We start from the raw sequence: 15,567 nt of genomic DNA, 5'->3' as shown, positions 1-15,567 counted from the left end.
GGCCGTACTCACACAGCGTGGAGTCCCTGGGCCGTACTCACACAGCGCAGCGTGGAGTCCCTGGGCCGTACTCACAAAGCGCAGCGTGGAGTCCCTGGGCCGTACTCACACAGGGTGGAGTCCCTGGGCCGTACTCACACAGCGCAGCGTGGAGTCCCTGGGCCGTACTCACACAGCGCAGCGTGGAGTCCCTGGGCCGTACTCACACAGGATGGAGTCCCTGGGCCGTACTCACACAGGTGGAGTCCCTGGGCCGTACTCACACAGCGCAGCGTGGAGTCCCTGGTGGAGTCCCTGGGCCGTACTCACACAGCGCAGGGTGGAGTCCCTGGGCCGTACTCACACAGCGCAGGGTGGAGTCCCTGGGCCGTACTCACACAGCGCAGCGTGGAGTCCCTGGGCCGTACTCACACAGCGCAGCGTGGAGTCCCTGGGCCGTACTCACACAGGCGCAGCGTGGAGTCCCTGGGCCGTACTCACACAGCGCAGTGTGGAGTCCCTGGGCCGTACTCACACAGCGCAGCGTGGAGTCCCTGGGCCGTACTCACACAGCGCAGGGTGGAGTCCCTGGGCCGTACTCACACAGCGCAGGGTGGAGTCCCTGGGCCGTACTCACACAGCGCAGGGTGGAGTCCCTGGGCCGTACTCACACAGCGCAGGGTGGAGTCCCTGGGCCGTACTCACACAGCGCAGGGTGGAGTCCCTGGGCCATACTCACACAGCATGGAGTTCCTGGGCCGTACTCACACAGCGTGGAGTCCCTGGGCCGCACTCACACAGCGTGGGAGTCCCTGGGCCGTACCCACACAGCGCAGCGTGGAGTCCCTGGGCCGTACTCACACAGCACAGCCTGGAGTTCCTGGGCCGCACTCACACAGCGTGGAGTCCCTGGGCCGTACTCACACAGCGCAGCGTGGAGTCCCTGGGCCGACTCACACAGCGTGGAGTCCCTGGGCCGTACTCACACAGCGTGGAGTCCCTGGGCCGTACTCACACAGCGTGGAGTCCCTGGGCCGAACTCACACAGCGTGGAGTCCCTGGGCCGTACTCACACAGTACAGCATTTTGCTAACGTTGGCACTAATGAATATGACCCAGGGTGGGCCGAAAACATCATTTCAAAAGTTGAAAAGTGCAGCAATGCCCTTATTAGCTAGAGAGCTTTGTTCGATTAGTCAAACCAAATGGGCACAAACTCCATCAACAATAGCCTGTGGAAAAGTCCCATTTGGACAAAAAGCCATTAAAATGGAAGTCACTCACACAAATGGCGTCCCTGGTCTAAAGTAGTCCTACGTGGGAATAGGGTGCCGTGCTCACACAGCGTGGGAATAGTCCCTGGGACGTTGTCATGGTGACTGTGAGCAAGCGTGGTAGTTCCGTGGGAAAACATTAATTCACTGACTCAACATCTAAACTGAGTCCCTGGGCCGTGCTCACACAGCATGGAGTCCCTGGGCCGTACTCACACAGCGTGGAGTCCCTGGGCCGTGCTCACACAGCGTGGAGTCCTGGGCCGTACTCACACAGCGTGGAGTCCCTGGGCCGGACTCACACAGCGTGGAGTCCCTGGGCCGGACTCACAGCGCAGCGTGGAGTCCCTGGGCCGTACTCACACAGCATAGCCTGGGAGTCCTGGGCCGTACTCACACAGCATAGTGTGGAGTCCCTGGGCCGGACTCACACAGCGTGGAGTCCCTGGGCCGTGCTCACACAGCGTGGAGTCCCTGGGCCGTACTCACACAGCGTGGAGTCCCTGGGCCGTACTCACACAGCGAGGAGTCCCTGGGCCGTACTCACACAGCGTGGAGTCCCTGGGTCGTACTCACACAGCGTGGAGTCCCTGGGCCGTACTCACACAGCGCAGCGTGGAGTCCCTGGGCCGTACTCACACAGCGCAGCGTGGAGTCCCTGGGCCGTACCCACACAGCGCAGCATGGAGTCCCTGGGCCGTACCCACACAGCGTGGAGTCCCTGGGCCTTACTCACACAGCGTGGAGTCCCTGGGCCGTACTCACACAGGATGGAGTCCCTGGGCCGTACTCACACAGCACAGCGTGGAGTCCCTGGGCCGTACTGACACAGCGCAGCGTGGAGTCCCTGGGCCGTACTCACACAGCGCAGCGTGGAGTCCCTGGGCCGTACTCACACAGCACAGCGTGGAGTCCCTGGGCCGTACTCACACAGTGTGGCGTCCCTGGGCCGTACCCACACAGTGTGGAGTCCCTGGGCCGTACCCACACAGTGTGGAGTCCCTGGGCCGTACCCACACAGTACAGCATTTTGCTACGGTTTGCACTAATGAATATGACCCAGGGTGAGAACGCTCTCAGAAAACATAGACGCATTTCAAAAGTTGAAAAGTGCACAAAAACGCTAATGCCCTTATTAGCTAGAGAGCTTTGTTCGATTAGTATCAAACCAAATACAGGCACAAATCCATCAACCAATAGCCTATTACACGTTGCTGAAAAGCATTGACGACATTTGATGACAAAAAGCCATTAAAACGTACTGATATAAATCCATCCCCACAGTTTACCCTCTCGCTACCCATAACTGAGCCCACAGCGACTACCCCATCGCTGATGAGAAGTCAGTGTCTGTATTACAAATGGCACCCTATTCCCTACGGTCCCTGGTCTAAAGTAGTGCACTACGTAGGGAATAGGGTGCCGATTGGGACGTTGTCATGGTGACTGTGAGCAAGCAGGAGTGTAGTTCACGTCAGAAAACATTCATTCACTGAGAAACAACATCTAAGCTGAGTGACTGGGCCGTACTCACACAGCATGGAGTCCCTGGGCCGTACTCACACAGCGTGGAGTCCCTGGGCCGTACACACACAGCACAGCATAGTGTGGAGTGACTGGGCCGTACTCACACAGCGTGGAGTCCCTGGGCCGTACTCACACAGCACAGCATGGAGTCCCTGGGCCGTACTCATACAGCACAGCATAGAGTCCCTGGGCCGTACTCACACAGCACAGAGTCCCTGGGCCGTCCACAGCGTGGGTCCCTGAGCCAGACTCACACAGCGTGGAGTCCCTGGGCCGTACACACACAGCGTGGAGTCCCTGGGCCGGACTCACACAGCGCAGCGTGGAATCCCTGGGCCGTACTCACACAGCACAGTCCCTGGGCCGTATAGACAGCGTGGAGTCCCTGGGCCGTACTCACACAGCGTGGAGTCCCTGGGCCGTACTCACACAGCACGGAGTCCCTGGGCCGTACTCACACAGCGTGGAGTCCCTGGGCCGTACTCACACAGCGTGGAGTCCCTGGGCTGTACTCACACAGCGTGGAGTCCCTGGGCCGTACTCACACAGCGTGGAGTCCATGGGCCGTACTCACACAGCGTGGAGTCCCTGGGCCGTACTCACACAGCGTGGAGTCCCTGGGCCGTACTCACACAGCGTGGAGTCCCTGGGCCGTACTCACACAGGGTGGAGTCCCTGGGCCGTACTCACACAGCGCAGCGTGGAGTCCCTGGGCCGTGCTCACACAGCGCAGCGTGGAGTCCCTGGGCCGTACTCACACAGCGCAGCGTGGAGTCCCTGGGCCGTACTCACACAGCGCAGCGTGGAGTCCCTGGGCCGTACTCACACAGCGCAGCGTGGAGTCCCTGGGCCGTACTCACACAGCGCAGCGTGGAGTCCCTGGGCCGTACTCACACAGCGCAGCGTGGAGTCCCTGGGCCGTACTCACACAGCGCAGCGTGCAGTCCCTGGGCCGTACTCACACAGCGCAGCGTGCAGTCCCTGGGCCGTACTCACACAGCGCAGCGTGCAGTCCCTGGGCCGTACTCACACAGCGCAGCGTGCTGTCCCTGGGCCGAACTCACACAGCGCAGCGTGCAGTCCCTGGGCAGTACTCACACAGCGCAGCGTGCAGTCCCTGGGCCGTACTCACACCGCATGGAGTCCCTGGGCCGTACTCACACAGTGCAGCGTGGAGTCCCTGGGCCGTACTCACACAGCGCAGCGTGCAGTCCCTGGGCCGTACTCACACAGCGCAGCGTGGAGTCCCTGGGCCGTAGCGCAGCATGGAGTCCCTGGGCCGTACTCACACAGCGCAGCGTGGAGTCCCTGGGCCGTACTCACACAGCGCAGGCTGGAGTCCCTGGGCCGTACTCACACAGCGCAGGCTGGAGTCCTTGGGCCGTGGGCCGTACTCACACAGCGCAGCGTGGAGTCCATGGGCCGTACTCACACAGCGCAGCGGAGTCCCTGGGCCGTACTGACACAGCGCAGCGTGGAGTCCCTGGGCCGTACTCACACAGCGCAGCGTGCAGTCCCTGGGCCGTACACAGCGCAGCGTGCAGTCCCTGGGCCGTACTCACACAGCGCAGCGTGCAGTCCCTGGGCCGTACTCACACAGCGCAGCGTGCAGTCCCTGGGCCGTACTCACACAGCGCAGCGTGCAGTCCCTGGGCCGTACTCACACAGCGCAGCGTGCAGTCCTGGGCCGTACTCACACAGCGCAGCGTGCAGTCCCTGGGCCGTACTCACACAGCGCAGCGTGCAGTCCCTGGGCCGTACTCACACAGCGCAGCGTGCAGTCCCTGGGCCGTACTCACACAGCGCAGCGTGCAGTCCCTGGGCCGTGCGCAGCGTGAGTCCCTGGGCCGTACTCACACAGCGCAGCGTGGAGTCCCTGGGCCGTACTCACACAGCGCAGGCTGGAGTCCCTGGGCCGTACTCACACAGCGCAGGCTGGAGTCCTTGGGCCGTAGCGCAGCGTCCCTGGGCCGTGCGGCGTGGAGTCCATGGGCTCACACAGCGCAGCGGAGTCCCTGGGCAGTCCCAGCGCAGCGTGGGTCCCTGGGCCGTACTCACACAGCGCAGCGTGCAGTCCCTGGGCCGTACTCACACAGCGCAGCGTGCAGTCCCTGGGCCGTACTCACACAGCGCAGCGTGCAGTCCCTGGGCAGTACTCACACAGCGCAGCGTGCAGTCCCTGGGCCGTACTCACACCGCATGGAGTCCCTGGGCCGTACTCACACAGTACAGTGTTTTGCTACGGTTTGCACTAATGAATATGACCCAGGGTGAGAACGCTCTCAGAAAACATAGACGCATTTCAAAAGTTGAAAAGTGCACAAAAACACTAATGCCCTTATTAGCTAGAGAGCTTTGTTCGATTAGTATCAAACCAAATACAGGCACAAATCCGTCAACCAATAGCCTATTACACGTTGCTGAAAAGCATTGACGACATTTGATGACAAAAAGCCATTAAAACATACTGATATTTTATTTATTTCACCTTTATTTAACCAGGTAGGCAAATTGAGAACAAGTTCTCATTTACAATTGCGACCTGGCCAAGATAAAGCATAGCAGTTTGACACAAACAACGACACAGAGTTACACATGGAGTAAAACAAACATACAGTCAATAATACAGTATAAACAAGTCTATATACGATGTGAGCAAATGAGGTGAGAAGGGAGGTAAAGGCAAAAAAAAGGCCATGGTGGCAAAGTAAATACAATATAGCAAGTAAAACACTGGAATGGTAGTTTTGCAGTGGAAGAATGTGCAAAATAGAAATAAAAATAATGGGGTGCAAAGGAGCAAAATAAATTAATTAATTAAATACAGTAGGGAAAGAGGTAGTTGTTTGGGCTAAATTATAGGTGGGCTATGTACAGGTGCAGTAATCTGTGAGCTGCTCTGACAGTTGGTGCTTAAAGCTAGTGAGGGAGATAAGTGTTTCCAGTTTCAGAGATTTTTGTAGTTCGTTCCAGTCATTGGCAGCAGAGAACTGGAAGGAGAGGCGGCCAAAGAAAGAATTGGTTTTGGGAGTGACTAGAGAGATATACCTGCTGGAGCGTGTGCTACAGGTGGGAGATGCTATGGTGACCAGCGAGCTGAGATAAGGGGGGACTTTACCTAGCAGGGTCTTGTAGATGACATGGAGCCAGTGGGTTTGTAATATAAATCCATCCCCACAGTTTCCCCTCTCGCTACCCATAACTGACCCCACAGCGACTACCCCATCGCTGATGAGAAGTCCGTGTCTGCATTACAAATGGCACCCTATTCCCTACGGTCCCTGGTCTAAAGTAGTGCACTACGTAGGGAATAGGGTGCCAGTAGTGCACTACGTAGGGAATAGGGTGCCAGTAGTGCACTACGTAGGGAATAGGCTGCCAGTAGTGCACTACGTAGGGAATAGGGTGCCAGTAGTGCACTACGTAGGGAATAGGGTGCCAGTAGTGCACTACGTAGGGAATAGGGTGCCAGTAGTGCACTACGTAGGGAATAGGGTGCCGGTAGTGCACTACGTAGGGAATAGGGTGCCGATTGGGACGTTACCATGGTGACTGTGAGCAAGCAGGAGTGTAGTTCACGTCAGAAAACATTCATTCACTGAGAAACAACATCAACGCTGAGCGACTGAGCTCCCGTTATTACTTTCCAAATTCTTCAAGCTCTGTCAAAATCCATTGTTGATCATTGCTAGACAACTATTTTTCAGGTCTTTCCATAGATTTCCAAGTAGATTTAAGTCAAAACTGTAACTTGGACACTCAGGAACATTCACTGTCTTCCTGGTAAGCAACTCCAGTATAGATTTGGCCTTGTGTTTTAGATTATTGTCCTGCTGAAAGGTGACTGAATCAGGTTTCCCTCTAGAATTAAGATAATACTAAAAAATCCCCATCAAAATCTGTCTGTTTAAGGTAGAGAGACTCTATGTGGAGTTTCTGCATGGGCTGTGTCTCAAACCACATCTGCCGATATCGCCCTTCCACATCTGCGGTGAAAAGGTGGGAGAACTAGAGCATGAGACATCCCCCCCAAAAAAATCTCACGAAAACATCTGTAGCATCCGAACAGTTTGGCCTAAAAAATATTTTTGCTCTACGACCCCTACAAGCTTCACAGGCCGCGTGTCTGAAGTCGGTACAGCCATCTTCTGTCAACCTCTGCGTGTCGTGTCTGAACAGTTTGGACACCAATATGACCTGAGTTAGGAAGAACGCCTGTATCTTTGTAGTGACTGGGTGTATTGAGATAGCATTCCAAAGTGTAATTAATAACTTCACCATGCTCAAAGGGATATTAAATGTCTGTCTGATTTGATTTTTCTCCATCTACCAATAGGTGCCCTTCTTTGCAAGGCAATGGAAAACCTCCCTGGTCTTTGTGGTTGAATCTGTGTATGAAATTCACCGATCGACTGAGGGACCTTACAGATATGTTCATTAAAATCAATACTAAGGATTCATGAGGCTAGTGTCTCATATAAAACACGGAAAGTAGGCCGACTCAGCAGCCAACAAAAAAAAAACATCAATAAAATGAAATTGCACAACTCCATGAAAAGGGGAGGTGTGCCCAGTACCATGTAAAATCAGCCCTTGATGTAAAACAGGTTCAGCGAGACATGAGAACATCCACCACTGTCACTATACACGTTATAACAACACACCCTAGCCGGGGGTCTTTCGAAAACCCGCTTCATCCTCCTAAATTGTACCTAGTACTATTGACTCCCTTGTACCCATTTCAGACAGAAGATGTGGTAATGTTACCTGTAAGAAAAATCTCTCTCTCTCTCTATATATATATATATATATAATATAACAAAGTTTAATCGACCTTCTATTAAACAGACCTAGTATTGGACCACTTACCTTGCAGGTCAGCCCCTTTTTATTCAAATCAGTGATTAACTGGCAAATTGGAAGGTGTGGTGGAGAGGAGGGGTCGTTAAATGAACATGGGGCTGTTTGCATTTCAAATTAGAGAGGTGTTAATGAATTTACCTGGAGGGGGGGAAGCAGAGAACCATTCACACAGACTCTGATACCTGTATTTTGGTTACAGGGTCTGGGAAGATGCAGGAATCATGACTAGATGGATTTTAATTAGCCATCTTTTTTGTGTGATTTTTTTTTACCCATACCTAGCCCAGTAATGGACTAGAGGAGCCTAACGTTACTCTTTCTAGGCCAAGGACCTTACATGTTCTGTTTAAAGGTGACTTGCCTCTGGAAGCCAAAAACAGACAAATACTCCATCTAAAACGTGACTCGATTCTCAATTGCGCGACACGGTTCTAGAAACATCCTTCATATTACATCAAAATATATCGATGAATATATCGAAATCGGACGATATTAGCTAAAAATGCCAACATCGGGATAGGCCCGATGTCTAGTTTAAAGCCGATGTTAAAAACCGATGTCAACGCTACCGTGAATAGCTATATAATATATAATACCTACAGAATATATATAATATATAATACCTATATAATATATAATACCTACATAATATATAATACCTACATAATATATATAATATATAATACCTATATAATATATATAATATATAATACCTATATAATATATATAATATATAATACCTATATAATATATATAATACCTACATAATATATATAATATATAATACCTATATAATATATATAATAACTACATAATATATATAATATATAATACCTATATAATATATAATACCTACATAATATATATAATATATAATATATAATATATATAATATATATATATATAATACCTATATAATATATATAATATATAAAACCTATATAATATATAATACCTACATAATATATATAATATATAATACCTATATAATATATAATACCTATATAATATATAATAAGTACAAAATATATATAATATATAATACCTATATAATATATAATACCTATATAATATATAATACCTATATAATATAATACCTACAAAATATATATAATATATAATACCTACATAATATATATAATATATAATACCTATATAATATATAATACCTACATAATATATATATAATACCTAAATAATATATAATACCTATACAATATATATAATATATAATACCTATACAATATATATAATATATAATACCTATACAATATATATAATATATATATATAATATACAATACCTATATAATATATAATACCTATATAATATATATAATATATAATACCTATATAATATATATAATACCTATATAGTATATATAATATATAATACCTATAATATATATAATACCTATATAGTATATATAATATATAATACCTATATAATATATATAATATATAATACCTATATAATATATATAATACCTATATAGTATATATAATATATAATACCTATATAATATATATAATATATAATACCTATATAATATATATATATATATAATACCTATATAATATATATAATATATAATACCTATATAATATATATAATATATAATACCTATATAATATATAATACCTATATAATATATAATACCTATAAAATATATATAATATATAATACCTATATAATATATAATACCTATAAATATATATAATATATAATATATAATACCTACATAATATATATAATATATAATACCTATATAATATATAATACCTACATAATATATATATAATACCTAAATAATATATAATACCTATACAATATATATAATATATATATATAATATACAATATATATAATATATATATATATAATACCTATATAATATATATATATATATATATATATAATATATAATATATATAATACCTATATAGTATATATATATATATATATATACCTATATAATATATATATATAATACCTATATAGTATATATAATATATAATACCTATATAATATATATAATATAATATAATATATATAATATATAATACCTATATATATATATATATAATACCTATAAATATATAATACCTATATAATATATATAATATATATATACCTATATAATATATATAATATATAATACCTATATAATATATATAATATATAATACCTATATAATATATATAATATATATAATATATAATACCTATATAATATATATAATATATATAATATATAATACCTATATAATATATATAATATATATAATATATAATACCTATATAACGTGACGCCATGTAATATTTGGCGCTACACGTGCAACACAGCATTCCTAACCTGGTCCACAATGTCTGCTGTGTGGATCGAGCAGTCAACAAGTCCAGCAGTCATTTGAAAGAGTACGAAAATTTCAGCGAGACAACTCAAAAGGAGAAATCCACTAACGCCAAGATAATGGATTTCAATCAACCGTTCTCTGTCGTGGATGTTGGTTTTCGCCAACTGGTCGAGCATCGGTACACACTACCAAGTAGGCGCTATTTTTCAGATGTTGCCCTACCGGAGTTACACAGTGATAGCATCACTGCTAATAGCTTCATGACTGACATTTGGACCAGCGATATCAGCCCCATGAGCATGCGGAGTCTGACTGCACAGTGGGTCGACGAGGATTTTGTACTGAGGAAAGCCGTATTTCATGCTCATGAATGTGCTGGTTGTCATACCGCTGCTGTCATTTCAATGGCATTTTGCGAACATGAAAACACTAGCAAGCTCCATTCAAACAACTGACTGGAGTAATAAGCTGATCGACTGCGTCTGCAGCAGACTGTCATGGCATTGAAAAGCCTGATCAACAAAACCACCAACACTGTGAACAAGCGATTCATTGGCATTCTGTCTTTACTGTGTCGCCACCATGCTCGATGCTAGGTACAAGGACCGCTACTTCTTTAACAGGCATTCTCTCTTTACAGTGTCGCCACCATGCTCGATGCTAGGTACAAGGACCGCTACTTCTTTAACAGGCATTCTCTCTTTACTGTGTCGCCACCATGCACGATGCTAGGTACAAGGACCGCTACTTCTTTAACAGGCATTCTGTCTTTACTGTGTCGCCACCATGCACGATGCTAGGTACAAGGACCGCTACTTCTTTAACAGGCATTCTCTCTTTACAATGTCGCCACCATGCTCGATGCTAGGTACAAGGACCGCTACTTCTTTAACAGGCATTCTCTCTTTACAGTGTCGCCACCATGCACGATTCTAGGTACAAGGACCGCTACTTCTTTAACAGGCATTCTCTCTTTACAGTGTCGCCACCATGCTCGATGCTAGGTACAAGGACCGCTACTTCTTTAACAGGCATTCTCTCTTTACAGTGTCGCCACCATGCACGATGCTAGGTACAAGGACCGCTACTTCTTTAACAGGCATTCTCTCTTTACAGTGTCGCCACCATGCACGATGCTAGGTACAAGGACCGCTACTTCTTTAACAGGCATTCTCTCTTTACAGTGTCGCCACCATGCACGATGCTAGGTACAAGGACCGCTACTTCTTTAACAGGCATTCTCTCTTTACAGTGTCGCCACCATGCTTGATGCTAGGTACAAGGACCGCTACTTCTTTAACAGGCATTCTGTCTTTACAGTGTCGCCACCATGCACGATGCTAGGTACAAGGACCGCTACTTCTTTAACAGGCATTCTGTCTTTACTGTGTCGCCACCATGCTCGATGCTAGGTACAAGGACCGCTACTTCTTTAACAGGCATTCTCTCTTTACAGTGTCGCCACCATGCACGATGCTAGGTACAAGGACCGCTACTTCTTTAACAGGCATTCTCTCTTTACAGTGTCGCCACCATGCTCGATGCTAGGTACAAGGACCGCTACTTCTTTAACAGGCATTCTCTCTTTACTGTGTCGCCACCATGCACGATGCTAGGTACAAGGACCGCTACTTCTTTAACAGGCATTCTCTCTTTACAGTGTCGCCACCATGCTCGATGCTAGGTACAAGGACCGCTACTTCTTTAACAGGCATTCTCTCTTTACAGTGTCGCCACCATGCTCGATGCTAGGTACAAGGACCGCTACTTCTTTAACAGGCATTCTCTCTTTACAGTGTCGCCACCATGCTCGAAGCAAGGTACAAGGACCACTACTTCTTTAACAGGCATTCTATCTTTACAGTGTCGCCACCATGCACGATGCTAGGTACAAGGACCGCTACTTCTTTAACAGGCATTCTCTCTTTACAGTGTCGCCACCATGCACGATGCTAGGTACAAGGACCGCTACTTCTTTAACAGGCATTCTCTTTTACAGTGTCGCCACCATGCACGATGCTAGGTACAAGGACCGCTACTTCTTTAACAGGCATTCTCTCTTTACTGTGTCGCCACCATGCTCGATGCTAGGTACAAGGACCGCTACTTCTTTAACAGGCATTTTCTCTTTACTGTGTCGCCACCATGCTCGATGCTAGGTACAAGGACCGCTACTTCTTTAACAGGCATTCTCTCTTTACAGTGTCGCCACCATGCACGATGCTAGGTACAAGGACCGCTACTTCTTTAACAGGCATTCTCTCTTTACTGTGTCGCCACCATGCACGATGCTAGGTACAAGGACCGCTACTTCTTTAACAGGCATTCTCTCTTACAGTGTCGCCACCATGCACGATGCTAGGTACAAGGACCGCTACTTCTTTAACAGGCATTCTCTCTTTACTGTGTCGCCACCATGCACGATGCTAGGTACAAGGACCGCTACTTCTTTAACAGGCATTCTGTCTTTACTGTGTCGCCACCATGCACGATGCTAGGTACAAGGACCGCTACTTCTTTAACAGGCATTCTGTCTTTACTGTGTCGCCACCATGCTCGATGAGAGTGGAAGACTCCTCTCGTCTTAAACATGTATTACACACATTGCATCTTCCCATTACACGGAAGAATATTAAATAAACTTCATTTGAACGTACTTTACCTGTTGTCCACTGTTGTTTTTTTGGTCCTTATGTAGGACATAATCTGAGACAAAATGTCCACAGAATAGTGTTATTAAGACCAGCTTTCAGTATGCTGGCCTGTATATCGGTTAAATACCGATGCAATTCACGCATGTCAACAACACTTAACCGAAGCACAGGCCTAAAGTCAGTGGTGTGAAGTACTTAAGTAAAAACCCTTTAAAGGACGACCTAAACAGAGAACATCCCTGGTCCTCCCTACTGCCTCTGATCTGGAGGACTCACTAAACAGAGAACATCCATGGTCCTCCCTACTGCCTCTGATCTGGAGGACTCACTAAACAGAGAACATCCATGGTCATCCCTACCGCCTCTGATCTGGAGGACTCACTAAACAGAGAACATCCCTGGTCCTCCCTACTGCCTCTGATCTGGAGGACTCACTAAACAGAGAACATCCCTGGTCATCCCTACTGCCTCTGATCTGGAGGACTCACTAAACAGAGAACATCCATGGTCCTCCCTACTGCCTCTGATCTGGAGGACTCACTAAACAGAGAACATCCATGGTCCTCCCTACTGCCTCTGATCTGGAGGACTCACGAAACAGAGAACATCCCTGGTCCTCCCTACTGCCTCTGATCTGGAGGAATCACTTAACAGAGAACATCCATGGTCATCCCTACTGCCTCTGATCTGGAGGACTCACTAAACAGAGAACATCCATGGTCATCCCTACTGCCTCTGATCTGGAGGACTCACTAAACAGAGAACATCCCTGGTCATCCCTACTGCCTCTGATCTGGAGGACTCACTAAACAGAGAACATCCCTGGTCCTCCCTACTGCCTCTGATCTGGAGGACTCACTAAACAGAGAACATCCCTGGTCATCACTACTGCCTCTGGTCTGGCAGACTCACTAAACAGAGAACATCCCTGGTCCTCCCTACTGCCTCTGATCTGGAGGACTCACTAAACAGAGAACATCCCTGGTCATCACTACCGCCTCTGATCTGGAGGACTCACTAAACAGAGAACATCCCTGGTCATCCCTACTGCCTCTGATCTGGAGGACTCACTAAACACAAAAGCTTTGTTTGTTAATTATGTCTGAGTGTGCACCTGGCTATCCCATAAAATGTATAAATAAGAAAATGGTGCAGTTTGCTTTGCTTAATATAAGGAATTTGAGATGATTTACACTTTTACTTTTGATACTTAAGTATATTTAGAACAAAAATACTTTTACTCAAGTAGTATTTTACAGGGTGACTTTTACTTGAGTAACTTTCTATTAAGGCATACATTCACTCAAGTATGACAATTGGGTACTTTTTCCACTACAGCCTAAAGTTGTCCCACTGCGATCAGCTGGCAAATTTCACAAAGCACTTCCAACTTATTTTGAGGGAACCTGCTTCAATTGGCGGGACTCCCAAGTGGCGCGGCGGTCTAAGGCACTGGATCTCAGTGATGTAGGTGTCAGACACCCTGGTTTGAATCCAGGCTGTATCACAAAATTGGTAAATAAGAATTTGTTCTTAACTGCCTTGCCTAGTTAAATAAAGGCTCAATAAATTAATTAATGTTTCCACATTGTGCATCACATGAAACGCATTAGGAGATGGAAAATACAAGTGACAGAGCCTGCCAAAACAGTTGAGTAAACAACACTTTTCAGCACTGTGTATATTTGTTCTCAACCACCATCCCGGCAAAAGCACCAACAAAACTGGTAAAGTCAAATATTATTTTCTTCAATCTACTGGTAGAGTCTATTTTACAGCGAGCACCTTTAGGACTGTTACCATGGCTAATCAGTCGGATATTTAATAAGCAAGGCACAGTTTTGGTTCACATTTTGTGTGTGTATGACAACAAAAGGAGAGGGGGGGTATTTACTGCCCCCCACGGAGAGAGAAAAGACAAGCAATTTGTTACATTCCTTCAAAACGAAACAGTCTGAGAGGGGGGGATATTTCACAAAATGTATCACTAGACTGACTTGGTGAGAGTCCAGAGGAACTCAGCATCAGTGTTTCTCTGGAGGTCTGTCAGTTGCACACCGCTGTTGTAACGTTGCAGCTTTGCCACCGAGCGACATTGGCATCAAAGCAACCAAAGCAACCATATACCGTGCAGAAAGAAAGCTGACTTCAAAGTCACTGATATAAGGGAGAATTACGTAAAACCAATTAGTTTACCTTTTGTCATTTATATAGTTAGGTAAGGGTGATTCAGGATGAACAACCAAACAAACAGTTAACTAGCCACGGAGAGGGTGTCTGAAAACATTGTGTCCACTGGTGTAGATAGATAAATCGTTTCTAGTCTTGGAAGATCAGCGCGATTGAAATCGGTGAACTTCAGTCTCTGAACAACAATCACAGTCAGAAATACTACATATTCCCCGGTGCACAATGCATTTGTTACACATGCAACAAACAAACCCCCCAAAAAGCACTGTATATCTGCCAAGGCCCTTAAAACGACTGGTGAAAATGGGCCAAGAATTGCACGGGAACAACTTAGGAAGTCAGTAAAGTGTGAAGGTATAACATGTCTATGTAGCTGGCAGTGTGGTCGGCAGCCTCGCATAGCAGGCTAACCAAGCTAATCAATACTGCATCACACAACCGAGATTGAATCACTCACGAAATGTGGGCACGAAATTCACACCAAAAAAACACACACGCACACAGCAAAAACAACCAAAGCCCACAGGTGTACTTACGACTTGTAACTTTCCGTCGCTTGTGTTGTGTTAAATCCCGTGTGTTAAACCCGGTCTGACCTTCCGTTGAGGGGAAACAGACATACTGCTAGCTGACTGTGCTGCCGCCATGTTCCTCCGACTGCTCTGTGCTGCTGGCTGGCTGCTTGTTTATCTCGCTAACAAGCCTTCCCCCACAAGCCTACCAC

At 46.4% G+C, this 15,567-nt stretch overlaps 1 protein-coding gene across 1 annotated transcript in view; it reads right to left on the bottom strand.

The window, feature by feature from the left end:
• The window catches only part of LOC112239876 (nuclear receptor coactivator 2-like), a 231,202-nt gene extending 215,635 nt beyond the window's left edge, over positions 1–15,567 (bottom strand). Inside the window, 1 exon segment of the mRNA XM_042298708.1 lies at positions 15,380–15,567. The gene's annotated coding sequence lies outside the window, so the exon portion shown is untranslated.

The sequence above is a fragment of the Oncorhynchus tshawytscha genome, linkage group LG16 (genome assembly GCF_018296145.1).
Source record: "Oncorhynchus tshawytscha isolate Ot180627B linkage group LG16, Otsh_v2.0, whole genome shotgun sequence".
Classification (NCBI taxonomy): Eukaryota; Metazoa; Chordata; class Actinopteri; order Salmoniformes; family Salmonidae; genus Oncorhynchus; species Oncorhynchus tshawytscha.
This window is presented reverse-complemented; position numbering and strand designations above follow the sequence as displayed.